The sequence below is a fragment of the Lissotriton helveticus genome, chromosome 3_1, assembly GCF_964261635.1.
Source record: "Lissotriton helveticus chromosome 3_1, aLisHel1.1, whole genome shotgun sequence".
In the NCBI taxonomy this organism is placed as follows: Eukaryota; Metazoa; Chordata; class Amphibia; order Caudata; family Salamandridae; genus Lissotriton; species Lissotriton helveticus.
This window is the reverse complement of record NC_136061.1, coordinates 146,341,092-146,347,938: the sequence shown is the minus strand read 5'-3', so window position 1 is coordinate 146,347,938 and position 6,847 is coordinate 146,341,092. Positions and strand designations below refer to the sequence as shown.

The window sequence follows — 6,847 nt, the reverse complement described above, 5'->3', positions numbered from 1 at the left end:
TACAACGCAACATCCATTACAACGCATTCCATTACAACGCATGCATTTACAACTAATTTTTTAAAACTACCTTTACAACGCATTCCATTACATCGCATACTACCTCTACAACGCATACCATTACAATGCATAACATTACATTGCATATAAAGTGAGTATTGGATAGTGTAGGGGTAAAAATTACTATTCTAACTCCAGGGGGTGCAACAGCAGGGTAAGTATTGGATAGTGTAGGGGTTAAAATTACTATTCTAACTCCAGGGGGTGCAACAGTAGGGTAAGTGTTGGATAGTGTAGGGGTAAAAATTACTATTCTAACTCCAGGGGGTGCAACAGTAGGGTAAGTGTTGGATAGTGTAAGGGTACTATGTGTTGTAATGCTATGCGTTGTAATGGTATGCGTTGTAATGACTGCGTTGTAATGACATGCGTTGTAGTGGTGTGCGTTGTAGTGTCATGCGTTGTAATGGTTGCGTAGTAAATGCATGCGTTGTAATGGATGTTGCGTTGTAAAAGTTTCGTTGTAATGGTAGTGCGTTGTAAAAGTTGCGTTGTAAAGGTTGTTTCCCTTACAGAGCATCCTGGAAGGATCAGAAATTCATTTTTTTACTGAGCGGTGCCAGTGCACAGAGATCCTCCCTTCTTGCCCTGGCTCCAAACTCTCTACAGGGGGTTAAGCAGTCCCTTGTGAGGGGACAGGACACAGCTTATTTAGGTATACGTGTGAGGTAGTGCCTTTTCCTCCCTCCTGTCCTGCACAGGATGGCCCATCAGGATGTGGGTGGGCCATTGTCACACCTAAGCTCCCTGAGCTGTCTTAAGGGAATGCACAACGCTGAGCTGGGTATTGAAAACAGGCTGCAGACACACAGATCTAAGAGCAGAAAAGTGCTATGTTTCTCAGAGTGGTATTTTCAAAATTGTAATGATAAATGTGAATTTACCATTAATGATGATTTATCATTACAACTCCATAAGTACTAAACAAGACAGCTCTACCTCCTTCCAGTTAGGAAAGGCAGCTTATTTGATGTAACAAGGAGTCTGCAATGTTGACTTGTGGATGGAAGAGGCCTCACTGTGGTGAATTTTTTTTATTTGGCAGTAGTATAAAACTTGAAAGTACATGTCCTACCTTGTGATTAGACATCACCCTACTCTTTGGGCTAACAGGTGGCTAACTTAGAAGTGAACTATAAGTAATAAAAGGGGAATTTCAGGCTTGGCAAGACGTTTTAAATGACAAGTCGACATGACAATGTGCCACTACATTCAGGCTGCAATAGCAGGCCTGTGGCATGCTTTATAGTGCTACTTAAGTGTGTGACACTCTAGGTGCTGGAAGGCCCTGGGTTTACGCTTACCATACTGCAAGTTGTTCACAAGTAAATTAATTATGCCCAACCGGTGTAAACCAATAATACCATGTTTAGAGGGGAGAACACAAGCACTTTAGGCACTGGTTAGCAGGAGTAAAGTGCACAGAGTCCTAAGGCCAACAAAAACAAATTCAGCAAAAAGATGAGGAGGAAGGGATAAAACTATAGGTGTGATCCACCAGATGGGCCTTTTCCACAGTCCCATTTTACGAACAAATTGTAATGAGGCTCACAGTGCTAAACACACTGAGAAGCATAACTGAGATGTTATTTGCTAAAGAGTTATGGTTTTCTATTTTTGGGTATATGCCATTTAGTTTAAGTTCCAAATGATAGGGCACCATTCAAGTGTCAGCCTTCGATGCTCTTAAATTATAAAGTCCAAAAGGAAGATGATTGGCATCTCAGCAAGTAACTAAAAATTGCCCAGTACCTCTGAGTCCAGGTCAGGTCAACATGTATCTTCATTTCATCATACATGAGAAAGACCCATTGCTAGAAAGTTACACTTATGTTCAGCACATTAAATATTTAGCAGTTTGTGAATTGTTGTCTTTAAGACAGTGGAACAAGGAATTAATATTCTGTATAACCTATCTGCATGGTGTTGGCAATGGATGGCTCTCCAGCCATGTAGACATAGCACGTCTTGCTTGATTTACAAGTAGCAGGGAGGAATACTTTCCATGGTTGAAGATTGAGACAAGAGGTGGGGCAATAATGATCCCCACCAAGTCTGTTACATACAGATGCAGGGATGAGTCCCCCTGCTAACCAGGAACAGGCAATGGAATGAAGGGATTAGACAGAGGTCTGCAGTGAGTAGAAAATTAGGTACAAGGAATAAACATTTATAATGATTGCAATTGAGTTTCTGTAGTGTAGTGGTTATCACGTTCGCCTCACACGCGAAAGGTCCCCGGTTCTTAACCGGGCAGAAACACCGGATATCAGTTTGGCATTTCCTAAGATCATAGATCTAGCTCATGAATTTGGCCTATACTCCGGTTACAAATTAAACATTGCAAAAACACAGATAATCCACTCTGCGGCCGGTTCACCAGCTGGTTTGACACTATCAACTACGGCTCTTTACCTAGGTGTGAAACTGTCCGCTAAGGAAGAAGATATTCTAGGGCTTCATCTTGATCCATTACTTGCTTCCACTAATAGGTCTCTTCAAAGGGTAAACAATTTACATCTCTCTCTTTATGGCCGTACTAATGCTGTCAAGATGCTTTTTTTTCCCTAAATTTCTTTATTTTTTTCGGACTATACCTTTATTGTTCCCCTCTAGCTTTTTTATAAAACTAGATAGAATAATCTCAAGATTTTTATGGGGATATAAAAGAGCTAGGAGGTCTCTCAATTGGTGTACCCTACCTATGCTTAGAGGAGGTTGGGGAATGCCGAATTTCCGCCTATACTATCTGGCGGTATTGCTTAGGCTCATGAGTGCTCTAATCTTTCTAGAGATAACTATAGATGATCTCACATATCCATCAATGTATGTAATGATTCTTGGTACTCAAGCAAGACAATGTCTAGTACGTTTTACCGAACCAAGTTATTACAAAAAAACAAGATTTAAAGTCATGCTAACGGCTTTCCAAATATGAAAGCAATTAAAGAAAAGATTTTGTTTGAATAGCAATTTTACCTACTACACACCACTATTTGATAATCCGATGTTGCCAACAATATTCACAGATCATATTGTGCAGCGCTGGCAAAGTTCTAACATATCCCGGTTAGGGAAGCTTTATCAGGAAGAACAATTTGTAACATTCATGTACTTACAGCAACAGTATAATCTTCCCAAAACCGATTTTTTTAAATATCTGCAAGTACGCAGTTTTCTAAACACAAAACATTTATTGAAAACTAATAAAATTAAGTAATTGATGTATTGGAATGCTGCTGAAAACAAAATAGAATCGGGGTGATCTATCAGACAATGATAAATCGAGTAGAAGATAATCTTGAACTGTTTAACACGAAATGGCAAAGGGATTTGGTTATAGAGAGTATTAATGTATCTGATGCTTTGGCATTGTCCGATCAAGTTTTGTGTAATGGATCTTTGAAAAGCAAATTCTTTATGAGCATATTTGACTTATACTATACCCCTGCTAAATTATTGACGTGGAAAGCTAATAGGGGTGATAAATGAAGCCGATGTGGATTTCTTAGTGCAAATTCTATTCACATGTTTTTTCTTTGCCCTAATCTAACGCAATTTATTTCTGAAATTCAAAAGTTTTTAAATAACATTATAAACCCACCAGTAATACTTTCTGCTGAACTCGTAATACTTGGTATCCAATCAAATCCCGATAGGCTGCAGACAAGAGCTGAAGAAGGTTTTTTATTTATATCTATGTCTATTTTTGGATATTGTATAACCTCCCACTGGCTTGATGTTGATCCTCCTTCTTTCTCTCAGTGGCAATCTAAATTGTTAAACATTTATCAATTAGAGAAAGCTGTGTACTGTTTAAAGGGGAGGAAAAAAAAGCTTTTGGTTTAAAAATGTGGGCCCCTATTTATAATTGGATTCAATGTTAAAAGTCTAATCTGTTTACTCATGCCAACGCTGTTAAAGTGATGCTCAGTTCTGTTTATTCTTTATCTTTATTATTTGTCTGATCTGTAATGCTCGGCTAACTATTTATCTGCTGCTACAAAACTTAATAAAAATATATAAAAGAAAATATATATATAATGATTGTAGTTGCAAACAATTGCAACTTACTTCAATGGCATAATGTCAGCACTAGCAAAAACTAACCTCTTTCATAACCGTTAGCCTTTCTCAGGTAAATGTAAGTTGATGGGCAGTCTCCAAAATGCCTTAATTTCTACTTTGGCTGTGAGACTTTTCTATAACTCATTCATTGCTGCCATGATTGAGTCATTGCACCTTCCTGCTGGTCGTCCTTTCCTTCTTTTGAAAGCATTACAACCTTGTCCAGGGAATTTTGCCTTCACATTGTATGTCCAAAATATTAGAGCTCCAATATGGTCATATGCGTTTTGAGCAAAGATACTCCTAACTGATTTGATGAGGGATAGATCTATTTCTCTTTCTGAATGTTCAGGGTAATCTCTGACTTATCATTCACCATCACGCGTTCAGAAGCATCTATGTTCATTTACGTTCTTTCAGTCCTTTTTCCTCATTGTCCACGTTTTCACATTCATACAGCATCACAGAGTATACCATTGTTTGCACAATCTAATCTTCGTTAATAAATAAATCAGTGCATTAGAAAGTCTATATTAAGTCTTGCAGCATAGCTCGGTAAGTAGAGCAAGTGGTGTGTGGTTTGATTGATTAAATCCTGTCTTCAACTTCTAGGTCTTCAACCTCACCTTTAAGGTTCGTTATTGCACTGGTTTGCAGAGAATGATGTCATTAGCACACTGAAGAGTATTTCTTCTCTCAAAATTAAAATATCTTCCAGACCAGCTTCTCTTATTTTTTTCAGAAAATGTGTTCTTTGTTGAAGAGGATCTGAGTCATTCTCAAGTAATTAGACCACAATTAATTTTACTGGGAATCCTGCGCCCCTTTCTAGTACTTTACACTGTCCAGTCAGTGTTCTATCTTATAAAAAGCTAAAATAACTAATAGCACATACTTTGAAATTCAAAGCAACAATTTACAAATATGTACAGGATGGCAGTTGGAAATACTTAGGTGGCATCCTCTGCAGGATCTCACAGCCAACAAGGGTTGCATACTAAAGAATAGTTCCACAGACCATCTGACCCCCTCAAGGTACCCTGTATCCGGTGTCCCATTGGCACCACAAATAATTTACAAACCAGCAAACTCTAAACTTAAAACCACAGAACCCCTGCATATTTTGTACACTATATATTTTTGTGTGGTCACTAAAGTCAGGATTATTGTCTTTAACAGGGCGTCCCCATTACAATACAAGTAGAGATGCATAACTACAACCCAATTTACACAACATTAAAATATTAGACAATAGTACTATTTTCCAATAGTAAGTCATACAGTGTGTATCAATGCACATTTTTTTTATCTTCTCAATAAAGCACTTAACATTCTATTATTATTATGTTGTGCATGATTCATTTTCCTTTCAAATTGATATATAAAATAACATTAAAATCTAACAACAAAATATCTCTGAACCTGCAACAAAAAGTCTTGAGTGTCCGGTCCCAAGTGCATAAAATGATTTAAAGAAATCCTTCAAAGATCAAGAACCCAATGACCTGGAAGAGCTAATTTCCGGTTGGCTAAGGCTTGCGCCAAAACCAGGCAGAAACCACCACTCTAGTCAGGGCAAGGGAGTTACACGCCAAAGATAACACCTGCTCACCCTCTAGGTAACGTGACACGAGCAGTAAGGCTAATCCCGGAGGCAATGTAGGTTAAGTATTTGCGCACGCACCCACCAGCAACAGCATCCCAGGCCCCCCACAAAAGGAACTCCATACAAGGTTATATATAAAAATAGCCTTTGTATTATACCAAACACATTGGATAAGAAACACACACTTTACAATGTGCCACTGGCACAGGCGGAATTTATAGGAGATTATGTACATGGGACAGGGCCACCTGAGACACTGTCAGGAATAAGCACTTTAGAACTAGCACTTGGTAGAATTAGGACTTTGTAGGAATGACGCTTAGCACATAGAACATATAATAACTGTAGCACCAAATAGCAAATGTAGCACACAACCAGTAACCACTGGCAAAAGGTAAGTACCACCTACGCAATTGTAAACACCTTAGGCAAATATCACGCAGGGAACCATGAACTCACTAGTATAACCCATAGTAGATAAAACAACATCCTAAGCATAAACATACATTTAGAGGTATCATGACAGGGTGTGCAAAACATACTACACACAGTACATTTCCTAACACCCAAAAAGTAGTACATAAATCGCATTAGGGTCCGGGTTGCGCCACTGCGCCAAAACCTAAACGTAGCAGCTGCCCACTACTTGCTGGGCAGCTGAGGACAAGAATAGGGCCTCGGACAAGAACCTCGGACCTGGGGATCTGGGTTCGAGTCTTGGTAACGATGCCAAACATCCTGTGATTCTGGGCAAATGACTTAATCTCCCTGTGCCTAACAAAAATGAATGCGTGTCCTCATGTAACCTAACTGGTGCTATGTAAAGCGCTCTGATACCTGATTCAGTTCGGGTCAAGTTCGCTCTATATAAAACTCTGCAAAAAAAAAAAAGAAAAAAAAAAGTGCTGCGCAGCTGGGGAAGGCCAAAGTAGGGGCGAAGGAGTGTGACTCATGTCCCTAGGAAGGAAAACCTAAACGGTGCAGCTGCCCACTACTTGCTGGGCAGCTGGAGACAAACTGAGGCATGGGGCCTTCACCTTAGAAACAAAACTGCGCCAAACATGGGAGCCCTCTAGGCTCTTTAAACAAATTGCGCCAAACTGAGCCATCCGG

At 39.3% G+C, this 6,847-nt stretch overlaps 1 non-coding gene across 1 annotated transcript; it reads left to right on the top strand.

Moving 5' to 3' along the window:
• Positions 1-2,249: 2,249 nt before the first annotated feature.
• TRNAV-CAC (transfer RNA valine (anticodon CAC)) lies at positions 2,250-2,322 on the top strand. The gene has a single exon. It is a non-coding gene; the product is annotated as a tRNA-Val (tRNA).
• The last annotated feature ends 4,525 nt before the right edge of the window (positions 2,323-6,847 follow it).